The 15,017-nt window shown below is 42.5% G+C and overlaps 1 protein-coding gene across 2 annotated transcripts in view; it reads right to left on the bottom strand.

Annotated features, from left to right (window-relative positions):
• AHI1 (Abelson helper integration site 1) overlaps window positions 1-9,122 on the bottom strand; it is a 104,025-nt gene extending 94,903 nt beyond the window's left edge. The window contains exon 1 of one of the 2 annotated variants that reach the window (XM_080390105.1): window positions 1,611-9,122. The gene's annotated coding sequence lies outside the window, so the exon portion shown is untranslated. The other variant, XM_080390106.1, reaches the window with a different exon arrangement.
• Window positions 9,123-15,017: the final 5,895 nt, after the last annotated feature.

Raw genomic sequence — 15,017 nt, 5'->3', positions numbered from 1 at the left:
TTAGGAAAACAAGTTGACAAAATATAATTGCACACTTCAGGATTTTCATAAACTAAATTCCTCATTTTGATTTTATCACAGTGAATATAAATCTTCAGTGGCTCCAAACAAGTATAACGTCAGGCCTTGTTCCCATCTCTCAGATGAGATCCATCATCATAGTGGAAAATCTTGGGTTTTACTAGGTTTGTAATTCAGCTATCTGCAGGTATCATGACTTTGAGATCTCAAAAAGCTTTCACTCAGAATTATACAGCAAAATAACACTGAGTCAAACCTGTTCCTCTTCACTAATGATAAATGTGACATCAAAACCCAATCTGGTTTTATTCATGAAAATTCAGTATTTAAGCCCAGAAAACTGACAGACAGCGTTATCGTTACTGTGCAAATACCTATATACTTGCTTACCAAACACACACTGCCATAAGTGCAGTGGCTTTCTACCAGTTTAGATGGGCCTGTAAAAACCTGGCGTTTGCATTAATTTAAAAGGATGTTAAAAAAGCACTACCCATCTCAGTTTCCTAATTGTAAGGTATCAGAAAGAGTAACTGCTGGGGTTTTTTCCCCAAAGATTTTGCACCCTTCGCTGGTCAGAAGGTCAAGAAAGTCTCTAGTCTGCCCTCACGACAAAGTTATGGACTTTATTTCTGTATAAGGAAATACAGCCAACTTTCAGTGTTTACGACTTTTTAAGTATCTGCCTTATCTTAGATCATACTGGGTTCTCATCAAGAGACCACCCCAACTATTTTAATTTCCAAAGCGGCATTTTACTTTGCATAGAGGAATGATGATGAGCAGCAAAGATACAAAGCAACGTTCCCAGCACACGCTGCAACTGGACTAACCGAAGAGATTAATTGCATTTAATGTGCAGATGCACGTTCCGCACGCAAGGGAGGCATCGCTGCTCTGGGGCTTGACACGTCAGGCACGGAGAAGGGCTGTACCTTCCCGTGCCGCGGGCACGAACTGACCGTGCAGCCTCGCCGGAGGAAACTACAACACAGCTTGTACCGAGCGAGGGGGGGGCGGCAGGAACTCAGCAAGGGATCGCGGCTTCACGCGGCGCTGCTCCGTGCCACGGCGGGGCGCCGAGACCAGGAGACGGCAGGCGCCTCCCCGGGCCGGCCGCCCTACCCCCGGGGTTACTCTGAGCAGCCCCGCGAGGTGCGGGGCCCGATCCCGCTGCTCCCCGGCGCGTCCCCGCGCTCCCGGCGCCCCGGCAGAGCCGCCCCCCCCCCCGCCCCGCGCGCCACAGGCCGGTCCCCGGGCGCTGCCCCGCGCCAACGGCCGCGCCACCGCGCGCTCTGCGTAACGGCCACCGAGCCCCCGGCTGCGCCCCCCGCCCCGGGCGGCGGAAAGAGCCGCCGGCGGGAAAGGGGCGGGTGGGCACGGGGGAAGGGGGGCCGGGGGAGGGAGCAGAGGCGCGGAGGCGTGCCCCAGCCTGCCCGCCCCCGGGGCCGCGCGGCGGGACGAGCGGCGGCAGCGGCCGGCGGGACCCCGGCCGTACGCGGCCTCCCCGCCCGAGGCGCGGGCGCAGCCTGACGCGGCCCCGCACCCTCCCGCCTGCCGCGCCTCCGCAGAGCGAGGGCATCACTCACGTCGGCCCCGTCCGGCCTCCGTGGCAGCGACGCGAACAGCCGGCTGCCGCCGCCCCGCCTCCCCCCGCCAGTGGTCTCGCCCCGCGCGCCCCCCCCCGCCGCGCCGCGCAGGTGGTTTTGCCGAAAACAATCGCGGCTGCCAAGGAAACAGCGCACGTGGCGCATGCGCGTGGGGGACGGCGTGAGGCGGGGCGGGAGCGAAGAGCCCGCTGCAGGCCGGGGGGCCCGGGCGGTGCCACCCGCGCGTTTTCCCGCCGGACGGCCGCCGTGGCAGGGATGCGCCGTCGGGGAGAGCGCCTGCGCGCGGGGGCAGCCCGGCGGGGGTGAGGCAGGCGGGCAGGCGCGGCGGCGGTCCGCCGTCCTTGTGCGCATGCGCGGCCCGGCCTTTCCGCACGCCGGCTTCCCGCCCTTAGTGGGGCCGGGTGGTGGTTCTGTTCGCCCTTGGCCGCGGCGGCGTTGGACTATGGCAAGAGGGACGCTGGCTGCGAGTGTCCCGGGCCGCCTGCCCGGGTGCTCCCTGCCGCGGGCCTGGCGGGCTGGCTGCGCCGCTGCCCGGGGGAGGCGCCCTCCCCTGGCGGGGGCCCGTGAGGGGCGGCCGGAGGCGCGGCCCGGAGGCGCGGGTGCTTGCCGCCGCCGGGCCCGCGACAGCGTGCAGGCCGGCGGTGTCTGGCGGAGCTGGGGTGGGCAGGAGCCAAGAAGCAGCTCCTCGCGGTAACCATCGCCGCAGAGCGGGTTTGCTGGCGCTGAAAGGGGCAAGTTGTGGTCGCCTTGTCCCGCTGCCCCGACGTGACTGCGTGGAGGAAACGGGAGGGGCCTGCTGGTATACAAGCTGCACGCGTTGCAGATGTCATTGTTAGGCTTTGGGCAACGTGTGCTACAAAACAAAAAGCTCTCAGTCCTTAGCAGTACTTCTTCCTGTGTTCCAGGTCTGTTTGTAGTGTTGCTTTGCACTCATGGATGATGAGCTGATCAGAAAAAACTTACTGAAAACATGAAACTGGAATTTAGTGAAAAAAGAGGGATTGAAAAGCTTTAGAAACAGGGGAGCCCTTCAGGAGTACTTCTATCATCCATCTAAAAAGATGTCAAAAGTACAAATAGCTTTCTCATGTTCAGATTAACAGCATTGCTTGCAGAAGAGTAAAGTCTCTGGGTAATGGCCTCGGTTGGAGCCAGGGAGATGTCTAATCAAATGTTTGGGATGGACATCGGCTTTTTGTAAATGGCAGCAAAAATTGATGTCCTGAAGCTATGCAGATACTGCAGAAACTTAATTTCCCATCTTATTTAGCTGCTAATTTAAGCAGTGGTGTTTTTTTCTCTAGGAATAGTAACTCATCGTTGCTGCCATGGAAAAACTGTTTGTTTATTTCTTCTGTGTAAAAATGAATAAATAAAAGTTGTAGATGCCCAAGTTCCTTCAAACACTAAAAGGCTTGAGAAATTAATGCAGGTTTTGGATGAACATGGCTGTACCTTTTCAAAAGCGATGATGGGCAAAATTAGCCTTCAGTTGACTCCAATATATTTGTACAGCCTAGAGGTGAGCTAATGCTTGTGATACTGTGGTTGTGACCCTGTGCCCAAGCATGGTGTCTTTCAAGTTCTCTGAAAGTTACACAGATGCCAGAAGAATACATACTCTGAATCCTTGTTCCCTTGTTGCTCAAGCTTTATTAGTAACATATCCTATTATCTCTGGTACCTCCCTGTCCTTTGCTTTCTCAAATGCTTACACGCACTCAACAGATGGGTAGGGGGTTTTCTTTTTTCATAAGGCAGGTGTTCTGGATAAAAAGGCCTTGGCATAACACGATTAAACAAAAAAAGATGTCTCCTGAGCATTTCTTTTGCTGCTTTAAATCCTTTAGTATATCTCTGTCCTTGGTAGAACCCCAAAATCAATTAAATATTAGCCTTGAACAACCTGATCTCACTTTTAATTAGGCCTTGCATTGAACTGATGATTGGACCAGCTAAACTGAAATCCAGTTGTCCCTTCCTAAGTTGCATGATTATGATATTATTTGTTATATATGACGGGTTTAGTGCTAGCTTTTACAGTAGTCAAGACACGTAAAATGGTCTTGGGGCTAGTCATAAGGTAGACAGTCAAAGGCCACCTTTATTTTAGTGGTGTGGTCCCAGCAAGTTGCAGCAAAGGATTGAAGCTTTATCCGAATTTTCAGTATAGGTAGGACAACTATAATGGATTCTGATATAATCATTAACAGGGACACCATTCCTGATTATAGCCCACTCTATGCCTGTAGCCTGGCAGCGTTCAGAAAAAAACCCAACAAACCCCCCAAAACAAACCATAGTAGGTGTGTGGGGGGGTTGTACACCATAACTCTCATTCAAATTCTAGCCCCAGTTTTCAATGTAGAGAATATGACAAAATGGTTCTCCAAGGGAATACTGATTTTTGATTATTGTGATGTCATCTCTGTTTGACTAGGCTTATTATCTCCACGAGTTGTGTAGGATGCAGTAGAAGAGCTGCTTCTTCAGTACCTTTCTTTATAAATGTCAATGGCAATCCTAACAATTCCAGTACAGTCAAGAAACAAATAGGTCCATGTGTAGCTTGTCAGCTGTGATCTGACAAACTGTACTGAAAACTAGAAATTTTCTTGAGAACCCATTATAGGACAGTGACTGGTGAAGACAGACTCCCAAAAGCTTTCCACATGCCACCTTGCACAGTAACATGAGAGCTCCCTTGCACAGTTCTGCATTTACCTGGTACAGCGCTGCATAAGCACTGTCCTCAGTAAACACAAGCCTACATGTTGTGCACATACACAGATATTCCAGCACAGTCTGCAGTGCCACCAGAGATGTCTCTCTGGAGGGGATGTTTTTTTATGGCTCAGCATGTTTAGCCCTCCAGAAAATTGTCATAGTAGAAAGAAAAAAAAAGAAAAAAAAAAAGGAATTACACTGTTGGACCCTCCTATGGCCACACTGCTAGGGAGAGGGCTGTAGTGACAGGGTTTGAGGGTGTGTAGTAGTATATCTTCCATATATCTTCCATACAATAGAATACTATTCACAGGTGAGGGAAGAGCCTAGAATTAGCTTTGGGCTTTTGGAGAATAAGGGCTGAAGAGGTAGTCCTGTATCCTCTGAGGCTAGTGCAGGTAATGTAATAACTGAAACAAGGAGAATTTGAGGCAGGATTTTTGGAAGCAGAGTCACTCATTTTTGTTCATGTTGTGGGTAGTGTACAGTTGAGATGGAAGGGACTGTAAAGCTAATGGTATTGCTAGACCCTGTATGCCAATAATTTAGGAAGAAGGCTTTCTGGTGCAGACTCGTAGCTAAAGGAGAGGTGGAGTTCCCTTCACTGGGGTGAGGCTTTCAGATTATGATTAGATTTCTTCTAATAGTTGAAACAGCAGGCACCATAAGAATATATTTCTGGATGTGGCAAACCAACAGGCTTGTGGAAAGTGAGGCAGGCTGAACTGAAAAGTGATTAATCTTTTATGCTAAATTCTGAAGAGTGCTGTCAGTCTTGAAATTATGCTTCCAGTGAGGATTAGGATTGGGGTTAAATGAGAATCTCGAAAGACTAAAATGTGCATTCGTGCCCACCGTATAAAATCTCAGGATAGGTAGGGTTGTAATTCTTGGAAAGGTAAATGGTGAGGCTATTGTCAGAAAGCTTTTCTGATAGCAAGACTGAAGAAAGATCTTTCTTTTCAAATCTGTTAAAAGGTAAGATCATGTAAATCCTCCAGGGCTTGGATGAAAGCAGCCTGTCAGAGTGAGTGGCATATGGCAGCTGGGAGGCTGTTATGTCAGCAGCAGTAATGGGCTATAAGGCCTTCTAAATAAACTGGCACTAGACATCAAGTTTTCCTATTACTAGTACAAACTTGTGTCAAGTTTCCAGGATTACTTGTTTTATGAGACCTTCTGTGACCATTACACCTATGAAAGATCTGAAGGATTTTTGCAAGCTGTAAGTTCTGTAAGCAAGTAATGATCAGGTCCATTTTCAATGCTGGAGGAGAATTCCATCTCTCCTCTTCATCTGACTTGTTTAGTTGGATTTTTGGGGGGAATAGGCAGAAGGAAACACTGCCTCTCTTAGTCATAGAGACTAGATTCTGTGATAAAACCAAGAATATAAGTGTATATTAAATTTGGTACCTGCAGCCTGGGATAGGTAAAACTCGCTATTCGGGAGTTAAGAATATTTCAGATACAGAGCTACTGTAAGCCAAGATTTTACATGCTGATGTGAAGATTCACACCACACACACACACCCCCTTCCTTTGAGGTCCTATGTCTTGCAGTTCTTCTTATGTACTTTGCGTAGTGCATACCATGATATTAAGCCGTTCTTAAGGTTACTAATCACACTTTCATTACAGCTAAAAACGTTGCGATATGTATTCCAACATCAGCGTCACAAATATCTTTTGTTTCATTTCCTGGCAGTGAAATATGTTTTTTAAAGATTTAGGCCTTGCTCATTATTACAATGGCAATGGAAGTCAGGAGCAGCATCTAAGAAATCCAGCCTGGGAAGTTTGACAGCCCCAAAAATAGCAGAATGAGTTTTGTCTGTACTGATGGCCAGTGGAACAGACTAAAGAAAAGAAAGCAGATTCCAAATGAAAAACATCCTGCCCGAAAGCATAGACAAGTGTTCAAATCCTGTTCTGCTGGAAGCAGAAAACAAAGACTTTTGAAAAACATAGAACAACTATTATGGATGCATGGAGTTTTTCAATAGATTGAAAAGCATGCGCTCACCTGATTTTTCAGTTCCAAGGGCTTGTATATAGAAGGCTTCCCATTACTTACCTTGTATTTGCTATGTGTGGGAAGTAGAAAGGGACATGCAGAATGACGACATATTGTAGCGTACAGGTAGAAAGTTTGTAGATAGCAGATGTATTCTGCAAATCTCGCAGGAATTCCAGGATGATGAAAAATGGATCAAGCTTCTTGTCGGAGCCTAACTTTGAACAAACGGGTAAGTGTATCACATGCGGGGAACAACCTCTAGGTGTCACTTGAGTGTACAAAATAGAAACAGGATTTGGGGCTGGGCAACTGAGCTGTAAAGACGTGATGCTATTTTGGCAGAAGTTAATTATGTAGCTGTTCAGGGGTTACTTTCTCTTCACAGTCAAATATAATTCAGTTTCTGTTATTGGGTATTCTCAGCAAATTATCTGACTGACATAAGCTGAAGCTTGGGTAATTGATGGGTCAACTCATAGGAGAATTTTCATGATAGTGATAAGAGAAAGAACTGTCACAAAAATTAATTTAAAGTCAATCACCAGCTTCTTTAATAAACTTTGAGCCCTATTGTGCAAGGTGTTCTGCATCCTGAGATTATTGTATCTTGCATACCAAATTTGTGGTACTTTGAAAGTAAGTCATAATGTCTAACTATTTTGTAAAGCTGGTATTTCCTAAATATGCAGATATTGGCACTATCAATGTCTGTACGTGCTTCCTTGGCATTTCTGTGCATTTCTGTGGCCTTCTCTCTGAGAACTTCAACAATTTGAGCTGAAAAGATATCCATGTTAGTTCAATCCTTGACTTGCCTCCTATTCCTAAAGAGAGTGCTGTTAGTTCAGGGGGATACATAAGCATGTAATGTGCTCAGTCCTTTCCCAGAAGAGAGCTTTTGCATGTGTTTAAGAACGTTCTTTATCCTCATTGACTTTGTTGAGCCATAGTTACCATCTTAAAGTGTTTTTCTGAGTAGGTGCAAGAAACAATTATTGCCATGTGGGGTTTTTTTTGTTTGTTTTATAACCTTATTTTGGGTGACAGTTCTCTCAGGCCCAAAATTCTATAATGCAGAGAACTTATTTCACAGTTCACTACAGTTTTTACTTGTAGGCCAAGAGTAAAAAATTCTTGTATTCAGCAAAATATATGAAGAAACCTACGTTTTTTTTCTATTTGAAGATGTTTCCAGTTTAGGATTTTGAAATGTTTTAGGGAACTTAAGCCATAGTTGTGATAATGCAGAGAGACTTGGAGCAAGGCTGGAACTACGAAGCAGCAGATCCTAGGATCTGGTATTAATAGGAAATGTAAGATTCCTAAATTTCTAATTTTATTTTTCATTTTAAATGGGCTGGTTAAATAGGAGGGTCACAGCAACACTCCCTCGTATTCAACATACTAGATAATCTATTTATAATAATGTGTTATATTTTTACAACACGAGGAAAAGAATAAGATAAACTCATTCTGCTTAACTGCCAGAAAACAAGGTTTCAGAAGTCATGGATTCAAAATGTTCTTCCAGACAATAAGGTCATGAGCCCTCTGAAGCGAAATTTTGATTGAGATTTCAGTAGAGTTAGTGTTCCTTGAGCAATAACTCCTGAGGTATCGCTAAGTCTGTTTTCGTGTCTTCAGAACAAGAATGCTAAGTCTTGTCTTTCTGAAAGTGTGTTATCATCTGGAAAATTGTATTATGTTTACAGAAAGCTGCAGGTACCTTGCCACACGATGGCAGTGTAATAGCACATGTAATTAAGTCTGATTTTTCTGAAGTGTTTGGAAACTGGCTGTTGGAGCTAGAATTTGCCTGCAACTAAGTGCAGCATTATTGCTTCTTAACTTTTCAAAATTCCGTTGTACCCCTTGTATGGTTAGTGCATCTTTGCATACATTTTAATTACATTGTTTTCCTTTTGTGCTGTTTATTAACTATACTATAAGCTTCAATAAAAAATGATGTATCTCCTGAATTTCCTTATTGTGTCCTATGATATGTCTTTTATTTGTGGACTACTTGCCACAATAGTTTTGTTAAAAAGCCATTTATTCTTTAAAATGTACTTGTGATGTGTTTCAGCTGGTATCCTTTCTCTCTTTTAAAGGGTTTTATGTATTTTTAGCAGGTCAGTTTGGAGACTTGAGTTCATAGTCCTGTGGCAGGTTCTCATAACTCTTATTTACAAAGCCTTCAAGCCTATCTTTTTAATCATTATTGTTTATCTCACTGAGATATTTTGTCCTTTAGTATTTTATTAAGGTTCATCTCTTTCCATGCTTCCAGTGATTTCTTGAGTAAGAATCACTGTTTTTGTCAGCAAAAGAGTTGCTGTTTTTTAACTTGGGAAATACTTTAATAGTTCATTGCAAATGTGCTGTTGTGTGTCCCTGTTATCTGTTTCTAATCAATCTGTTGTGGGGTCTTACTAGAGCTTTACTGAAGATATCTGAGAGGTAAATGAAATAATATGAATCTCTTTGTCTTCATGGCAATTTTGCAAGCCATATTTATCAAAAACATTACTGTTTTCAGCAGTTTATATTTTTATATCAAAGCCATTGATTTTTTCATCCTTTTGTGATTAACAAAGGATAATAAAACTTTGGACTGATACCGAAGTACAAGAGTCTGCCTTTCTAGGTGGACTCTGGGTGATCCAGTTGAATGTGTTGTGCTTGGCCAATGAGTATGAAGGATTTAGTTTTTGTAGAGAGCAGCTTGGCTTGACTGTTTCTAAATAGCAAAATGTATTCAAACTCCAAGAAAGATGGGATATGGTTTTTTTCTGGGTTTCATTTTGTTGTGACACAATCTGGGAACAAATAACATGAGAAGTCTCATCTTCGTTTTGAACTGAAATTCTGCATTCCACATTAACATGCACTTAATTTCTGCAGTGATGGGCACTGTGTTACTTGGTAATTCTGCCTTTATCAAGAGTGATGTGCTGGTACTGTGGTATAATTAGTTTTTGATATCTGTCCAGCAAAAATAAAAACTTCAGCTTTAACTTTTCTGTCTTAAATGCACTATTTCGTCAAAATTACATGAGGTTTATAAAGATGTTTCAGAAGTCAGTGTAGGTTGACATTTCAGATCCATTTCTGTGTAAAGTGAACTCAGAATGAAACTTAGTGAAGAAAATGACTAATTAAGCATCCAAATGGTTTGATGATTGAGAGCAAAAAGAACAAACACATTATTTTTTATAAAATGTTCCTCAAGAATTGTGCAAAGCAAGAACACAAATGACTTTTAAAGGTGCTTATAATTAAAAAAAATAAATCCTGCAACTGAGATATTCAACATAGACAAGATCTAAGTCTGTTCTCCCATTTCTGCCTGTTGTGTTGAGCAAGAAGCCAGGAACTGAAGATACTTTCCTACCTGTTCAGTTTTCAGTGTTGGCTCACTTTACAACTTTCTCTCCCCATCTCTAGATATCTTTAAGAATCCCCTCTTGGCAGGTGTTTTCATATATCTTTACCCTGTCACAATGCATAATTGCTATCTATTTTAGCCATTGTTTCTATGCACATTTTATCAAGTCTACATTTTCTAACTCCTACTTACATGTCTGTCTTGATTCTGTTACCTGCTCAGTACACACATTACTTCATTTAGAAAGAAATTATTGGCAAAAAGTTTTTCTTTTCCCAGTTTCTGATTCTTTTGTTTCTGAGACCAGAAATCTAGGAATTGTCCTTGATCCCTCCCTCTTTTCCTTCTGCACTCTGGTTTTCTCTCAGGCTTTCTCTGTCTACTCTGGGAATGCACTCAGTATTTTTACTTAATGTGGTATTGCCTCCTTTTTCTGTGCTTGCACCATTTTTTTTCCTTGCTTGATACAGCTTCTTCTTATGGTCTTTCAGTATCCTCTTTCTGTTAAGCTAGGTAATCTAAAGGCAGCTACTCTTTCTTGTTGCTGCAAAAGAATAGAGATAAGTCTTTTGCTTCAGGACGTAGAAATTAATACCCATGTGTTTTGCCACTGGTTTCCTGTCACTGCAAAAAAGTCTTGTAAAACAAGAACATAGCAACCTGACCACATCAGGGCAAAGATACCACATTCAGGTACGTAAAGCAGTCAAAAAACCTACTTTGCATAGTGCAAATATACTGGGAAAATAACAGTATCAATGTTAATTGATTTGCTCCTGAAATACTTACTAGATACTATTGTTACTTTCATCTCTTTGGTATTTTGATGGGCAAGGTTTCTTGCTAGGTGTTTTTATGCTTTTACAAACTGTTCCTTGTCTGTAGTCTGTATTATTAGCCATCTTTCCCAAGATCATAGCTAGTCAGGTTCTACCTATCAGATACAGTAATTTTCCATCATTCTCCATTTCAACGTTATAGTGCTTGGTTCAATTATTCTACTTGTACATGTCTCTGGGCCTGGAGAACCTTAGGGGATTAAAAGGTTATTTTTGTGTAACCACAACTCTCAGAAGCTTTCTTACACTGCTTATTGAATCACCTTGTCTTGTCTAAATGGTTTTGGTTTTCCATTTCCACACTGCAGCCCACTTCTCTGCATTACTGCATAAAGCCAGAGAACAGTTACTAATGAATGGATATGAAATCACTTTAATTTCTCACTATCATTTTTTGTGTATTATACATAACTATGCAATTTTGATGTTTCATAGCTCTCAACTTTTGTTTGCATTGACCAAACTTAAACTTTTTAATGACCTGATAGAGCCTGCCTATCTCATCCTAGCTCATTGAATTAATTCTACTTACCACTTTTAGTAGTTGCAGCAGCTGGCTCTAATGAAATGAGCTGTGGAGAGAATTTGATATACTTGCCCTAGAATCATAGAACACAGGACTGTGAAGTGGCCTGAGGTTTATTTGCTCCTTTTTAAGGCAAGGGGCCTTATTATACTTGTATCATTGCAGACAGTTCTTAAAAAATCTTCCAGAGCTGGAGTTTCCACAGCCTCTTCACACACTGCGTCATGCTGTGTTGTTACCCTTACACTTACAAAGTTCACAAAACCATAGAACAGCCCATGTCGGAAAAGACCTCAAAAGATCATCTGGGCTGATTTCTCATGTGAAAGGGAGCATATCTAGATGGGCTTATATAGCAGCCTGTCCAGTCACGTCTTGACAACCTCCAGTTGTGGGAACTCTACCATGTCCCTGGGGAGGTTGTTCCAGTGATTGATTTTCACAATTTCTTTCTTATACCAAGATGAAACCTCTCTCAGTGCAACCTGTACCCATTGCCCCTTCCCTTCTCCTTGTGAGGACAGAGCCTCTTGTCCTCCTTGTAGCCACCCTTTAAGTACTGGAATATTGTGTTGAGATCCCACCTAAGCCTTCTTTTCTCTAGGGAGGAAAGACCTACCTCCTTCAGTCTTTCCTCATGGGGCAGGATTTCCTGCCCTGTAATCGTCTTCATGGCCCTTCTTTGGACCCTCTCCAGGCTGTCAGCATCTTCCTTGAGTTGTGGGGACCAGAACTGTACACAGTACTGCAGGTGTGGCTTGGCAAGCGCTGAGTAGGATGGGACAATCACGTCTCTGTTTCTCCTAACAATGCCCCTTTTGCTGCCATTTGGACTTACTACTCCTGTTCTCTGCAGGGAGAGTAAATTATTGTCTTCCTTTTTGTATCAGTCAAGAGAAGCGTTCTTCAGAATTTGAACAGTTAACAATTTCCCCCCCTTAGTCTTTTCTCCAGCCTGAAAAATCTTAGTGCTTTCAGTCTGTCCTCATAGATGGTGTTTTAGAGACCTTCAGCCATGTCTGTTGCTCTTTGTTATGCTCTGGATTTGGTCCAAATATCTTTTAAAGTGTGCCTGAATTAAATGAGGTGTTGCAGGTAAGGCCTTAGTGTTGAAAAAGGTAAAATAATGGCTTTGCCAGTCTTCTGGAGGATAGTAATGTATGCTTTTTCCCTAACGACATTGATATTGTTGACTCACATACAGCTTGTCAACCTTGTAGTTTCAGATCCTTTTCAGCAGAGATGCCAGCTAAACATTCCTCAACCTGTAAGCATGCTTGTTGCTGTGCATCTAAGTCTTGCACATGTCCTTACTGCATTGCAGTCTCCTTTTTCAGATTTATTTCGTGTTTATCAGGATCATGTTGAATTACAGCCCTCCTGTCCAAAACACTTGCAGTTCCTCACAGACTGGTGTAACTGCCAGTTTAAAAAGCTTCCTCTTCATTGTAAACCCCAGTTCAATAAATAATGCATGAAGTAGTATCAGGGCCAGCGCAGACTCCTGCAAATGTCACATTGATACAGCCTTCCTTATTGATAGTGAATTAATGATAGCTACTTCTAAATAGGTTTTCCACCGGTTTTATACCATCGATGTGCTTATTTTCCTTGGAGTAGGTAACATTTGCATAAGCAAGCTAGAGATATGTAAGACAGTTTCAAAAACTCTACAAAAGATGGATATATGACATCTGTTGTCTCTTCCTTATGCACAAAGCTTGTTACCCTAAGTCTTACTCTCTCACAGGAAGAAACTGACTAACACAATTTATTTTCAACACAACTATGATGAATGTTACTTCAGTTGTGCAGTAGTTTGATTATTCATTCCCTGATTTTGTATATTCTTTTTAATAAGAATTGCTGCTAAAGTGATTGTTGGATAATTTCCAGGAAACACTTTTAATCTTTCCCTTACCCTTTCATATTTGCCCTTGTCCAACCTCGGAAATTCCTAGAGACAGTTGAAAGAAGGATCAGAAAAACAGAACTGCAGAGGAGTTACAATGTAGGACTAATACTGTTTATTAGAAAAGAAGTTAAGGTGATGCAAGTGCCTGTGCTGAGGTACTTCCAAGGCTGAGGTGGTTACTAGGCTCATACTAATCCTTACCTTTAGAACTGGGAGGGAGTTTTTTGTCTGGCATGTGTTGACAAGAACTTTTTGCTTCCTTCAGTAGTTACTGGCATGCTTTGACTGCCGACATCTTTCATCTTGGCTTGGCCAGCGTCTGTCACTACTGAGAGCCAAAGCCTTGTTTTTGCATGGGACATAACAGCTTAATCTGTGGAGAATGGAAACATTTTACTGAAGTCTAAGATTTATGTGCAGGTATGTGGATAAAATCTAATGGCCTCTTACCTTCATATGTTGATTTGATCATAGAATCATGGAATGGTTTGGGTTGGAAGGGACCTTGAACAGCTAAAACTGTGATGCCTGTTCCACTGTCTTCCTGCGCTGCTTGAAAGAGCATCTGTGGCCCTGGCCACGCTTCTGGACATCTCTGTGGTAGTAGCACTGCCTTGGGAGACAAGCCATGCTCTCTCCTTACCACTTCAGGACCCTGGATTGGTTTCAAAGCCAGAAAGGGAGAAGCAGAAAGTCCAGCTGCTTGAGGGAGTTCTGCTTATTTTCTTAACCTGTGGCTGATAGCATTGTTTTCTTAATTTTTCTTTTTCCTCTTGGTGTAGGAGTTGGAAGTGCTCTATGTTGATAGCTTAGAGAAAGCAGAGGGGAGACAGAGAAGAGTAGAATGAACTTGGGGACAAGTTTGGTTTGGGGCCCATATGTTTGGCATATACAGAATTGTGAACTCTTGTAGAAGAAGCCAAAATTTTCTTCTTTGCTAAGCTGTCATATTTCAAATAAAACTAGCTGTGATTTAGATGCACCTAATACAAGCATATAGTTACCCCCATCATTTTCTCCTTCATGATCACATGTGGTTGTTAAAGCCAATAGAAAAGTGCATTCTCAATTATCATGCAATTATTATACAATAACTAGTCCTTAAAGGTATATAATACAGAAAAATTATGTCGTGAAATGAGCTTGTGTGCACAAGTTCTAAAAAATTACCTGTCATGCTCATTTCACACAGAAGAGCCACTATAAGAATGTGTTTCTTTGTTGATTAATGAAGTATTGAGTCTTTCTAGAACTATCCATCAACAGGCTGCTTTTTAGCAACAAACTGCATCTCATAGCAGAGAAGTTGAAATTTATGTCTATTAAAATAACTACCAAGATTAAAAATTACAGGAGGTATGTATTCAGGTGGGATTTCTTACTCCTCTTTCAGATAGCAGTTCTTCCTTAGGAAGGCCATGCCTGGGGGTGCAGCTCTTCTAAGAACTGGTTCACAATTTCAACCACTGCAGAAGCTGTCCACTAGTTTCAAGTCTTGGTTCTGCCAACTAAGCAGAGCAGAGACATTCCAAACCGTGCATCCAAAGGACATGGTGTAATTTTTCATTTCTCTTTCTATTTTTCTCCAAACGTAATAATATATTCTTTGTAATGTAATCTAGGGAGAGACGATCTGATATTCAGGGATTGCCTTAGACTGTCCTGTTGATACTCTGCGCAAAGCTGGCAAGTTGATGAACTATTACGGACATTCATTCTTCAGGGACAAGGGAACTTAGGCAAAAAAAAAACCCAACAAAACAACCTAATCAAAAGACAGATCTCCAAAATCAGAACACAGTAAGTGTTCATTTTTTAAAAAAATAAATATTTTTGGTCTTGTACTATTGGACTACTTCCACTGTCTATGAGCTTTCAAAAATGTTCTTGGTTAAAAGAATGTTTATGGTGGAATCAAGATAAGGACCATTTATGTATTTGGATAACGTATACAAAAAAGTTTGAGATTAC

The sequence above is a fragment of the Falco punctatus genome (assembly GCF_963210335.1).
Source record: "Falco punctatus genome assembly, chromosome: 5".
Taxonomy (NCBI): Eukaryota; Metazoa; Chordata; class Aves; order Falconiformes; family Falconidae; genus Falco; species Falco punctatus.
The sequence above is the reverse complement of the archived record's forward strand: the minus strand, read 5'-3'. Positions and strand labels throughout refer to the sequence as shown.